At 45.4% G+C, this 14,436-nt stretch overlaps 1 protein-coding gene across 4 annotated transcripts in view; it reads left to right on the forward strand.

Annotated features, from left to right (window-relative positions):
• The window catches only part of SPDEF (SAM pointed domain containing ETS transcription factor), a 974,947-nt gene that overhangs the window by 331,710 nt on the left and 628,801 nt on the right, over positions 1-14,436 (forward strand). The window lies entirely within an intron of this gene.

Genomic DNA, 14,436 nt, shown 5'->3' on the forward strand with positions numbered 1-14,436 from the left:
TCCAGAGCCCTCCTGCGAGTTCGTGTTTATCCGATTCAATACGGTTGATGAAAGGGATTTGACCGCATCTTTAGCCATGTTTTTGACAGCTGTCTTTACGTGTGGTTTTACTAATTCTATACCTTTCCTGAACAGCGGTACAGCTCGCCTAAAAAGACCTCTAAAAATTCCTCCAAGACCCCCGCCATACATGTGCACATCACCGAGAAAGCCCTCTAAACCATAACCCGTTTGAGCCATATAATACCTTGCATAAATTGCCGGCTCGCCATACACCCTTTGAGACACCATTTTACTGTGTTAGCTCTTTCTCGGTCGAAAGTGTAATCGAATAATAACCTTGCCATATTTGAATTTAACAGGTACACCCTGATCTGATAATATAGAGATCGTCACAGAATCAAAATGTTGCTTGCATAGAGGTACATAATCAGGCCATGTGTAGTGGAGAGTGATTATTTCACCATTCTTTCCTGTTACCTGACTAGTTCTCAGAAGTTGAACATAACTATCCCCACAAGCTGGTGTTGTATTATATCTGTGTACACATATAATGTATAAGAGCCATCTTTTATATCTGCATACGTCTTTTTCCTTTCTAGATGTGCATTATCTACAGAGGCCTCAATATAGGGTGGTAGTCCTAAAATATGAGAGAGTTTCTGCCCTGGTGCAAAATGTATAGTCGGTGAATCTGACATGGTAACAGTTCTCTTCAAATCGTCGTATCGTAGTTTAAAACCATCGGGTGCCACCTTCAATATATCAACACGTTCATTAATGGCTCTTATGAGCTCACCGATGTTTGAATAACATCCCGATTTCAAAAAAACTCCTTCAAAATTTCACCAAGCTTCCCTATAAAGAAATTTCCATCATTCTGCTCAAACGTATACCATGTATGCGGATATTGAATCTCGGTGAGCACAACTTCAAAGGGTCCACAAAGGTGTACAGGATTTGCCAATTTGGTGGTATAAGTTGATATTGTGTTCTTAGGGTATATTTTAGAAGATGCATTGCTCGGTAATGTTATATAAAATGATCCCTCCTCCATGATTCAGATGTCTGTCAGCTGATCCTCTTTAATCCAACTGTTAAACTTTGAAGGAAAGCCCAACCACTTAACTAGCACCAGTGCCTCACACCCCTTACGCTTGCGTCTCAAACTTTTTTCGACTCTGTAGACGCAAATCTCATCCACAGCTATTTTTTGCAGCTCTTCTTTATAAAACGAGCCCTGTACATCTTCTCCGCTCAAATCAGCAATTTTATAGAGAGGTTTTTGAAATTTGACGTTGATGGATGTAATAACAAATATCTCATCGGTGTACGTTTGTTCATAACTAGAGTTGAGCGCGGTTCTAGGTTCGTGGTTCTCCAGTTCGCGGCTCGAGTGATTTTGGGGGCTGTTCTAGATCGAACTAGAACTCGAGCTTTTTTGCAAAAGCTCGATAGTTCTAGATACGTTCGAGAACGGTTCTAGAAGCAAAAAACCAGCTAATTCCTAGCTGGCTTTCCGCTGTAATAGTGTAAGTCACTCTGTGACTCACACTATTATGAAATTTCAGTGTATAGTGTGCGGGAACAGCGCCTTCAGATCACTGCTGTATGGATAATGGCGATCGCCATTTTTTTTTTTTTCCTTGTCTTCCTTCCCTAAGCGCGCGCGTGTAGTGGGGAGGGCCAGCATGTCAGCCAATCCCAGACACACACACAGCTAAGTGGACTTTTAGCCAGAGAAGCAACGGCATGTGTGATAGGATGTCCATGTCACATGTCCCTGCATTATAAAACCGGATATTTTCCTCCAGCACGCCATTATCTGCCTTCTGCGTCCTTGGTGTCAGACATCACTGGCGCAGCTCCGTCCTGAGTCCTATCGCCGATACTGCTGTATGCGCTCCATACACAGCGCTGGACAGCTTAGGGAGAGCACTTTCTATCAGTCCTTTTAAGGGCTCGTACCGGCAGGGTCAGAGCCATAGGTGACAGGTCCTGAAAACAGAGTTTAACAGCTACACAAGATGACAGCGTCTGTGTAGCTAAGGTCAGGGATTTCCTCGCTGCATTTCCCCATTAGGAGGGAATAGAAAGGCAGGCTTCCATTCCTCTACCCAGAGCCCCACAACCCTGGCACTGTACCCTCCTGTCCTCTGCACACTCCAACTCATTATAACTAAGCCATTATACTAGCAAACACTAAGTGTACCTAGTGTCATCCTAAACGTGGCTATTGGACTTCTGTATAGTCCCAGTAGTGCACAGATATTTGCAGCACCTCTGCCTGCATTGCACACTCAAACTCATTATAACTAAGCCATTATACTAGCAAACACTGAGTGAACTTAGTGGCATCCTAAACGTGGCTGTTGGACTTCTGTATCGTCCCAGTAGTGCACAGATATTTGCAGCACGTCTGCCTGCATTGCACATTCAAACTCATTATAACTAAGCCATTATACTAGCAAACACTGAGTGAACCTAGTGGCATCCTAAATGTGGCTGTTGGACTTCTGTATCGTCCCACTAGTGCAAAGATATTTGCAGCACGTCTGCCTGCATTGCACACTCAAACTCATTGTTACTAAGCCATTATACTAGCAAACACTCAGTGAACCTAGTGGCATCCTAAACGTGGCTATTGGACTTCTGTATAGTCCCAGTAGTGCACAGATATTTGCAGCACGTCTGCCTGCATTGCACATTCAAACTCATTGTAACTAAGCCATTATACTAGCAAACACTGAGTGAACTTAGTGTCATCCTAAACGTGGCTATTGGACTTCTGTATAGTCCCACTAGTGCAAAGATATTTGCAGCACGTCTGCCTGCATTGCACACTCAAACTCATTGTTACTAAGCCATTATACTAGCAAACACTCAGTGAACCTAGTGGCATCCTAAACGTGGCTATTGGACTTCTGTATAGTCCCACTAGTGCAAAGATATTTGCAGCACGTCTGCCTGCATTGCTCACTCAAACTCATTGTTACTAAGCCATTATACTAGCAAACACTCAGTGAACCTAGTGGCATCCTAAACGTGGCTGTTGGACTTCTGTATAGTCCCACTAGTGCAAAGATATTTGCAGCACGTCTGCCTGCATTGCTCACTCAAACTCATTCTTACTAAGCCATTATACTAGCAAATACTCAGTGAACCTAGTGGCATCCTAAACGTGGCTGTTGGACTTCTGTATCGTCCCACAAGTGCAAAGATATTTGCAGCACGTCTGCCTGCATTGCACACTCAAACTCATTGTTACTAAGCCATTATACTAGCAAACACTCAGTGAACCTAGTGTCATCCTAAACGTGGCTATTGGACTTCTGTATCGTCCCACAAGTGCAAAGATATTTGCAGCACGTCTGCCTGCATTGCACACTCAAAGTCATTGTTACTAAGCCATTATACTAGCAAACACTCAGTGAACCTAGTGGCATCCTAAACGTGGCTGTTGGACTTCTGTATCGTCCCAGTAGTGCACAGATATTTGCAGCACGTCTGCCTGCATTGCACACTCAAACTCATTATAACTAAGCCATTATACTAGCAAACACTGAGTGAACTTAGTGTCATCCTAAACGTGGCTATTGGACGTCTGTATAGTCCCACTAGTGCAAAGATATTTGCAGCACGTCTGCCTGCATTGCACACTCAAACTCATTATAACTAAGCCATTATACTAGCAAACACTCAGTGAACCTAGTGGCATCCTAAACGTGGCTGTTGGACTTCTGTATAGTCCCAGTAGTGCACAGATATTTGCAGCACGTCTGCCTGCATTGCACATTCAAACTCATTATAACTAAGCCATTATACTAGCAAACACTGAGTGAACTTAGTGTCATCCTAAACGTGGCTATTGGACTTCTGTATAGTCCCACTAGTGCAAAGATATTTGCAGCACGTCTGCCTGCATTGCTCACTCAAACTCATTGTTACTAAGCCATTATACTAGCAAACACTCAGTGAACCTAGTGGCATCCTAAACGTGGCTGTTGGACTTCTGTATCGTCCCACAAGTGCAAAGATATTTGCAGCACGTCTGCCTGCATTGCATACTCAAACTCATTGTTACTAAGCCATTATACTAGCAAACACTCAGTGAACCTAGTGGCATCCTAAACGTGGCTATTGGACTTCTGTATAGTCCCACTAGTGCAAAGATATTTGCAGCACGTCTGCCTGCATTGCACACTCAAACTCATTGTTACTAAGCCATTATACTAGCAAACACTCAGTGAACCTAGTGGCATCCTAAACGTGGCTGTTGGACTTCTGTATAGTCCCACAAGTGCAAAGATATTTGCAGCACGTCTGCCTGCATTGCACACTCAAACTCATTATAACTAAGCCATTATATTAGCAAACAATGAGTGAACTTAGTGTCATCCTAAACGTGGCTATTGGACTTCTGTATAGTCCCACTAGTGCAAAGATATTTGCAGAAAGTCTGCCTGCATTGCACACTCAAACTCATTGTTACTAAGCCATTATACTAGCAAACACTCAGTGAACCTAGTGTCATCCTAAACGTGGCTATTGGACTTCTGTATCGTCCCACAAGTGCAAAGATATTTGCAGCACGTCTGCCTGCATTGCACACTCAAAGTCATTGTTACTAAGCCATTATACTAGCAAACACTCAGTGAACCTAGTGGCATCCTAAACGTGGCTATTGGACTTTTGTGTAGTCACACTAGTGGAAAGATATTTGCAGCACGTCTGCCTGCATTGCTCACTCAAACTCATTGTTAGTAAGCCATTATACTAGCAAACACTCAGTGAACCTAGTGACATCCTAAACGTGGCTGTTGGACTTCTGTATCGTCCCACAAGTGCAAAGATATTTGCAGCACGTCTGCCTGCATTGCATACTCAAACACATTGTTACTAAGCCATTATACTAGCAAACACTCAGTGAACCTAGTGGCATCCTAAACGTGGCTATTGGACTTCTGTATAGTCCCACTAGTGCAAAGATATTTGCAGCACGTCTGCCTGCATTGCACACTCAAACTCATTGTTACTAAGCCATTATACTAGCAAACACTCAGTGAACCTAGTGTCATCCTAAACGTGGCTATTGGACTTCTGTATCGTCCCACAAGTGCAAAGATATTTTCAGCACGTCTGCCTGCATTGCACACTCAAAGTCATTGTTACTAAGCCATTATACTAGCAAACACTCAGTGAACCTAGTGGCATCCTAAACGTGGCTGTTGGACTTCTGTATCGTCCCAGTAGTGCACAGATATTTGCAGCACGTCTGCCTGCATTGCACTCAAACTCATTATAACTAAGCCATTATACTAGCAAACACTGAGTGAACTTAGTGTCATCCTAAACATGGCTATTGGACTTCTGTATAGTCCCACTATTGCAAAGATATTTGCAGCACGTCTGCCTGCATTGCACACTCAAACTCATTATAACTAAGCCATTATACTAGCAAACACTGAGTGAACTTAGTGTCATCCTAAACGTGGCTATTGGACTTCTGTATCGTCCCAGTAGTGCACAGATATTTGCAGCACGTCTGCCTGCATTGAACACTCAAACTCATTGTTACTTACTAAGACATTATAATACCAAAAATTGAGTAAACTTAGTGGCATACAAGAAGTGGCTGTTGTACTCCATTAGTGCCCCACTGGTGCAAATCTATATACAGCACCTGTGCAGGACACCCTCCTGCTCTGTTTTTAATAAGCTATAATGATAGCAAAAAATACTGCCATTTAGTGGCATCATAGAACTGGCTGTTGGACTCCTTTATTGTTCCACTTGTGCCAAGCAATCTCAAGCACTCCTGCATTCTACCCTAATGCACATTTAGCTATGCTAATTTTATAGCAAACTCAGGGAATTCCTTGCTGCATTTGATCATTAGGAGAGATAGAAAGTGAGGCTTCTTTTACTGTCCTGGTACCCACAGAACACGGCCCCTGTACCCATCTGTCCACTTTTGCCACGCTATTTAATTTGCCCAAAGAGCTGACTCTTTTTCTGCCATCCTAAAATTGTCTGGAATACTAAGTTAGTGTTCCTTTGCTGCCAAGCAAGGTACAACACATGTGCATTCTACACTCCTTTCCATTTCTGGAATGCAATTATTAACTGCAGGTAGTCCAGCCAATCTGTGACGAAGGTGCAGGCGTGGATATAATGTAGCTTGCATCCAATGATGGTTCTCTCGATGTCTGACAGCTCAACAATACCTTCTGTTTCCACTTCCAAAACAAGTGATGACCTGCCAATCACACTCCCTGTTGCGGGTAAAGGAGTGGAAGTTCAGTGTGAAAAACCATGTGTGACTGCTGTCCCCACAGTCACAGAGGATGAAGATCACGCAGATGCACTTGATGGGGCAGGCGGTGGTTGCACAGGCACGCTAGGCCGCATTGTAGCACAGTGAAATTCACATTGCGACTTATGCTTCATTTTAAGTCGTGTACAGGGTGGGCTCCCCAGTATGCAGCAAAGCCAGGCAACAGGAAAAGGACTCTAAGCAGTTGGGTTGATAAATGATTGTTTATCTTTACCAAAACAAACAATAAGAACCATGCATACAATTTAAATAATTGAACAATCTATTCTGTTGCCTACTACCTGCTAATCCCTCTGTGTAGCAGTAATTGTGTGTTTGTGTGTGTGTGTGTGTGTCTGTGTGTGCGTGCGAACACGACTTACCAGTGGCGCATCACAAGAGCTTCCCAGTTACCTACCTAAACATAGACAAAACACATTACCCCCTCTGAATACCCTTGTTAGCTGAAGCCTCACAGATAATGCAGATGATAACAGTGTGAATGCAAACCACACAGCTCTGCAACACAGTCATGGAAATCTTGAAAAGCAACAGTCAATGCAAACATGTGTTGCTGTCCCTCTATGATTTAAACTGTACGTGACAATTTGACAGTGCAGAGGCAGCAAGTCTTATTGTCTATAAATAGTCGGCCTACCCAGAACAGATATGTGTTTTGCTAATAAAACAAAGTGTTGCGTGCCCGCATTATTGTCTGGGCACAGCCTACCGTACCCGGGTACTCTGATGTCCAGTTGCCAGTAATACAGACTTTACGCTCCTCTCACGGTAAACAGTATAGACAGCACTGTAAGAATGTTGGTCTGTGGCACAGGATGCTGCTCACTGGCATTACGGGGCTCATCATCAAAGTACAACATGACTCTCCTCACAATTGAACGAAGTGTTTCCGCGGTGGCTCCTTACTGTAACACACACCTTTAGCTTTTCCTTCTGTTCATAGACAGCATCTCCAAGTCCACACCCGAAGAGCAATTTGATATTGCTATAGTGACCAAACAAAGGCAGATCCAAAATATTAGCAGCCCCTTGTGTGTAGTCTGCAACAATGCATGCAATGGCAAATTAGCATGTTGCATTGACAGTGGCTAAAGCTGAGCAATACACCTTCACGCTATCAATTCATATCCATGTGACACTTCATGGAGGAACTACTCAAAGGTGTGAGTTTTTGCCTTCTACTTACAGATTGTTGACAAATCTTACAGATTCCATGACTTGGATGATCCTTTGCGATGTCCAAAAATTCACAGGCTAGGCAAGGCTTACAGCCCATGCGACCTGCATAGCCAACACGACTTCTGCTCAGAGTCAAAGTTGTGGTCCAGGATTCAGTTGTTGACGTGCTTCCAGTACTTTGTCTCTGGTCAGGAAGATGCAACGTAACCTCGTCGTCAGTAGCATCCTCCTCCACCTCCTCTGCTGACCTCATCGACTGGCTGACTTTGGTTTGACAGTAAGTGTGGTCTCCAACCTCATCAATAATCCTGTGTGTTTTCATTCCCCTCGTCCTGAGTCCTCCGAGACAACCTCTTCCTGCCCTGACCGAATAGTAAAGTTGTCATTCCAATCAGGTATCTGTGCTCCTCATCATGTTCCCCATTGTCTCCACCAGGAGGATTTACTTTTTGGAAATGAGGGTGTAGATTAGGCTCAGCACCTTCTTCATTGGGGCCTGGATCCCACTCACAAAGCTTCTGGCCATCTGCGCAGATCATTTCCCCTGTCTCATGGAACTCGCTACCTCAACACGTCAGATTATCTGCTACACCCGCAAGCTTCAAACTGAATCTGAAAACTCATCTGTTCAGAAATGACTATAACCTTCAATGACACCACCACCATACGTACTTGACGCTCAACCTACACCACTCCTACTGTCTCCTCCCAAAAATCCTTTAGAATGTAATTCCGCAAGGGCAGGGCCCTGTTCCCTCTGTACCAGTCTGTCTATAGTTACTTGTATATGTATTCTGTATGTAACCCCCTTCTCATGTACAGCACCATGGAATCAATGGTGCTCTATAAATCAATAATAATAAAAATAATAATAACTTCCTTGTCTGTACTCATTGCAGCTTTGGAGCAGACCTCTGATTCCCAGGCTATAGTGCGACTGAACAGCTATGCAAACTCAACCATCTCTGTTACCCCATACTCAGCAGGACTGGTGGAAACTTGAGAGCTGTTAGGAAGCAAGTTCGATTGGATTGACACCACAGAGGAATGGAGTATTTGGGATCTTGAAATTGGGTGGAGGAGAGGCCACTTTATGGAGCACTTGAGATCCACTGAAGCAGCTGCTGTTTTGGCCTCATCTACATTTGTTAGCGATGGTTGTGTCCGTGAAAAAAAGGATCATATCAGATTATCCATGGGAAGAAGTACACCTGTTCTTTTGGATGGTATTTGTTGTTACAAAACCTGTAACCTGAAGCCTGCTGCAGTTTCATTTGCGCCCAGGCGTCAGCTGCCATTTAGGGCTGTGCCTTGGGTTGTCCAGCTGGCTACTTTCTCCTCCACGTCTAAGTGTGGAGAGGCAGCTAGTGCGCATTCGTGTGCCGATTTACCCCAGCCGCAGCCTAACTACAGTGTTTCGCCTAATGAGTATGCTCTGCCTGACTGTGCCATTGCTGAGGCTAAGTCTTCATTTCGGGATACAGCGCATGCTCCCACACTTAGTGCGAAAAGCCTCTTTGCACAGGTACTTGCATTCCGTGCCGGGTCTAAGTCCTGTTTTGTGCCTAGACACCATGCTAAAGCTGATAGTCTTTTTTCAGAGACTGTATTTCATGCTATTGAGCATGCTCAGGCACTTACTGCATCAGAGACTAGGTCCGGTAATGAACTCTTTGGCCCTGCCTCTGATGTGGGGGTCCCATATAGACCACAGGGCATCAGGTGTCCTGACGATGTGGCCAGGCCACTCCCAAATGGCTTGCAGAGGCCCGCCCCTATGACTTGTCACCGCATTATTGATGGTCAGACGATGACTGGTGAGGTGTTTGGGTCATGGCAGCCATGAGGTCATCATTGAAGTTGCGGTTCCAAATAGGACGCTAGTTATGCCACTCATGACGTGTTACTCTGCTTTTGTCTCCAGGAGGTGCATTGTGGTTCACCCTGGTTTGGGGCGGACCCAGGTTATAAAAGGGGCTGGAGCCAACAAGGAGGTGCGCAGTCTTCTATTATGCTCCGAAAGAGCACACCTCCATGTGTTGAACCCATTTCGGCTTTAGGCCAGAGGTAGGCAGGGATAGGGTGTCGATGCAGGCCACCACCACAGTTGGTAACGCAGAACGGTTAAGACCAGCTCCTGTCCTACCAGTCCTGCTTGTGCAGCCCAGTGGCATTAACAGGCCTGCTGCTGCTGATGCGCCTGCTGTCCACAGGTGTGGCCCCTACGCACACGGTCAGCGTACTCAATGGCCCCTGTGTTGTTAACAGGGAGTTCCTGGGCTGGGTGGGCATGTGGACCCTGTGACGCTAACAGGGCTCCCAGTCTCCAGATCCGAATGGCGTCTAACTCGGTTCAGGCTACTATTAGTTTCATAGCCACACAGCTCTGTATCCTCCACCTAACCTTCCAGTTGCCAACCTCTCCTTTTCCATCTGGGAGCACGGTGGACACTGACTGCTGATGGGGATATATACCTTTCTCTTTCTTTTCTTATTAATTTTCGTTATATAGCGGTAACATAGTATATACCACCTTATCCAAATCTGCCAGTCCCACTGTAACAGATGGTGTTTCTTCAGCAAATGTTACTGTTGCTTAACCACCAAATCCACGGACTAAAACTTTTTTCCCCTTTCCAACACACCTGTTCCCCTTTCCACCAGCATCTGTCCTTTTTCAACTCATTTTGGTATATGACCAAAAGTGCAACTCTGCAGGGACACCGTACTCAACGCCATCTCAGCACAGCAGCCAGCCCTCGGTCCCTCAGATGTGGACAAGTAAAAGACCATTTCCTCCTATCCATGACAAAGCGTTGAGATTCACTCTGTGCAGCACTGGTGTTTAGTGGAAAAGCAGATCTAAGATTGCGTACCACCTTCTGCAGATACTCCTGTATACGTGCGTCCATTTCTATGGCAGGAATTATTTCGCCAAATTTTGTCTTGTACCGGGGATCTAACAGTGTGGAAACCCAGTAGTCAGGATTACTTCGAATTCGTACAATCCGAGGGTCATGTTGTAGGTAGTGCAGCAAGAAGGCGCTCATGTGTCTTGTGCATCCAGGAGGACCAAGTCCTTGGTGTGTTGGTGGCAGAGAGGTGAGAATCGTGCCTCCTTCCTTTGCCCTCTCCCCACAACCTCGCACAACCGAAATGTGAGCAAGCTCTCACTCATCTGCTGAGTCTTCCATGCCCATCGCCAGTTCGTCCTCCATTTCTTCATGGGCTCCTGCACCTTCCTCAACACTTTTTGCTGATACTATGCGCCCTTGTTAATCCCTCTCCCTCACCATGACTGCTGCCTAGGTGCCACTGACCATCTGGACCTCGTAGATCTTGTTATCCCTTCCGCATATGACTCCTCCTGTACTTCCTCCCCTTCCTCTTGTCCAAACACCTGACTCCGAATAATAATTACAGTGTGCTCCATCATGTAGATGACCAGAATTGTCATGCTGAGAATGGCATTGCCAGTGCTAAACATCTTCGTCGACATTTGTAAACTGTGTAGAAGGGTGCATAGGTCATTGATCTGACACCACTCCAGCAGCGTGATCTGCACCACCTCTGGATCAAGTTATCCCAGGCTATATGTCATAACGTATTGCAGCAGGGTTCAGCGGTGCTGCCACAAACGCTGCAACATGTGCAGATTCAAATTCCTGCGTGTCGGCACATCGCATTTCAGGCGTTTAACCACCAGACCTAAAGACTTCTGTAGCGACGAAAGTTGTTGAGCTGCTGTGTGCGCACGATGGAAGTGAGCACATAGCGAGCGTGCCCGCTGCACAAGGCCATGTAGGCCGGGATGGTGTTTTAAAAATTGCTGGAGAATTAGGTTCAACACGTGAGCCATACAAGGCACGTGTGTCACATTGCCCTGACGATGGCCCGCAGCCAGGTTTGCATCATTGCCGCACACGGCTGTTAAGTCACCAACGGAGTCCGCTCCGTCAATTTGTACTTCGGTCGCCAGGTGACAACGTGTTCCTTTCATGCATAGTGCTGATGATGGGAGAGGAGTCGATGCCAGCGGCGCAGGTGGACGCAGGTTAGGCTCACCCACTGGGTTGCATTACCTTGACAGATGCAGAATCTCTGGCTGAATGTAGCTGGTGGGTATCTCACAGATGAAGTACCATCATTCAGCTACAACCAATGGGAAGACACCACACCCTTTTTTATGCCCATCCTGTCTGCAGACCACTGCCAGACATAGCTATGAACCTCTGGTTACTTTTACCCCCAGTTCAGTTTTATGATTTTGTGTGTTTGTTACCTGACTACTTTTCCTGCTTGCTGTTTATGTACCTTGTGGGCCGATCCGCATTTCACCACTGCTTGTTTTCTGATTAAGTCCTGGCCATCCCATTCTGTTCCTGTTCCTCAATTAATGTTTTGACCCTGCCTGACTACTATTCTCTGGAACTGCAGCCTTCCACAGGTATTGATCACCTTGGGCCCTGTGTAATTCCTAATCCATGTATAGGGGTTAAAGGGTTTCAGGGTTCTAGGGGTCCTGCTTGGTGAGTGGCTTCCCTCTAGCCTATCATTTACAGCCCATCTGAGTGTGTGGATCAAGGAAGTCGTTACACCGTGCTCTTTGCAGAAGGCCATGTGGGCCAGGATAGTGCTTTAAAAATTGCTGGACAACCAGGTTCAACACGTGAGCCACACAAGGCACGTGTGTCACATTGTCACAGCGAAGGGCCGCACCCATGTTTGCATCATTGTCGCACCCGGCCTTCCCTGGCTGCTGGTTGAGTGGAGACAACCATTGATGAAACTCGGTCTCCAGAGCTAACCGTCCACAACTTCTCAGCGATGTGACTCACATTTCCCATACATTTCAAAGTAAACCTTTGACCGCCTGATGGCATTGAGCTCTGCTGCCAGCATAGTAAGGAGGTGTGTGGTATTCCTTGTGCGCAGTTACAAGGAAGGGTGGCCTGACCACACAGGGTTTGGGCCAAGGTGGAGGACCCCCACGAGGTTGAAGAGGCAGAAGCAGTGTATTAACTTCTACATACAGAAGAAGGATTGACACAACTCGTGGGGATGGCAAGACTTGTACAGCAGACCCTTCTCCATCTCTCCCCACAGTAACCCATTGCCCAGTCAGCGACATGTAACGCCCCTGTCCATGCTTACTGGGCCAATTATCTGTGGTGAAATGCACCCTGTCACACAGAGTTTCTCAAGGAATCAGTGATGTTTAGTGCGACATGCTGGTGTAGCGCGTGCACGCCTTTGTTGGAGAAGGAGTGGCGCCTGGGCATCGGCTCTTGGGGCACTGCGATGGGCATAAGGTCTCGAAAATCCTCGGTTAAAAAGGTTGGAAAGGCAGCATTTTGGTAGCCAACAGTTTGCAGATGCTGAAAGTCAACCTCCAAGCCATGTCATGCCCTTCTAAAAGCATGTAAAACACAGCGAGGGGACTCCAACCACAGTCTCCCTTGTTTCCAGTAATTGGGCCATACACACCCCACTTGACTGGCATCACTTGATCCCCCTTTTCAAAATGAAACAGATGCTTTGCATGAAGCACTCTCAAAAATACGCGTGCCCTTCACCTCCCCTGGATGATCCAGGGGAAGAAAAGTCCTCTGAGAGCCATGTCCACATTGTCAGTGGACAGACACGTGTGCTTATCTGCCAGCAGACCCCCAGCAGCACTGAAGACAGGTTCCGAGAGAACGCTGGCTGCAGGACACGACAAGATCCCCAAGGCGTACGTGTCAAGCTCAGGCAATTTATCCAGATTGGAAGCCTAAAATGAGCAGGGCTCAAGTTGCACAGTAATGGCATCGATGTTTCCTTGCATATACTCAGATATCTGTGTCTCCTCCTCTTTTTCCTTGTCCAGCTCTTTTGTTTTCGCATGAGTATATGTCCTTGTCACTTTCCCATGTGTTTGTGTTGTGTTGTGAGTTGTTTATCACCTTTTGGACACCTTTGAGGGTGTTTTCTAGGTGTTTTTATGTGTTTGTGATTGCCTGCCATTGTTTCCTATGCAGTTCGAGTTCGGTTCGTCGAACGTTCGACGAACCGAACTCGAATGGGAGCTCCGTTCGGCGAACCGACCTCGAGCCGAACCGTGACCGGTTCGCTCATCTCTATTCATAACCCTTAGCGAAAATGCCTTTATAGCGTGACACTCTTACATGATCGCCAATTTTTAAAGAAGGTTTAATAGGCTTAGCAGCGTTACTAGAAGCGTAAATATTTCTCCAGATTTTTAACGAGTTATGTTTGGTCACATCAACGGGTCTACAACGAATTGTAGTGTGATACGAATGATTATAGCTATACACCAAATCAGGTAAAATATGAACATATTTAAAAGTATTATTCTTCGTAAAATAGTGCCACATTCTCGATTTTAATGTTCGATTAAATCGCTCCACCAAGGCTGCCTTTACTGTATTGTTAGTAAAAAAAGATGAATGTTATGTATTTTACACACATGCTTCACGGCGTTATTCATAAACTCTCGCCCCCGATCTGTCTGTAATTTCCTTGGTATCCGCTGATCATTTTCAAATATTAATTCGAGTGATCTGGCCTGATCAGGTCTTATAAAAGACGATTATTAGCTGTAATTGCAAACAAGGGTTATTCCACAAAATATTAAACCTAGGGGTTGAATAATAATTGACCCAAACTTTTATGTTGAAAATTTATTAAAATTTAACTGAGCAACATAACTTGTTTGTTTGTAAGAATAATGCATCTGTTAATAAATCCTGCTCTTGTTTGAAGTTTGCAGGCTCTAACTTATTTGCATCTTATCAAACCTGCTAAATCTGCAGGGGGTTGAATACTACTTGTAGACACTGTGTATATGTATATATATATATATATATATATATATATATATATATACAGTGCCTACAAGTAGTCTTCAACCCCCTGCA

The sequence above is a fragment of the Anomaloglossus baeobatrachus genome, chromosome 2, assembly GCF_048569485.1.
Source record: "Anomaloglossus baeobatrachus isolate aAnoBae1 chromosome 2, aAnoBae1.hap1, whole genome shotgun sequence".
Lineage (NCBI taxonomy): Eukaryota > Metazoa > Chordata > Amphibia > Anura > Aromobatidae > Anomaloglossus > Anomaloglossus baeobatrachus.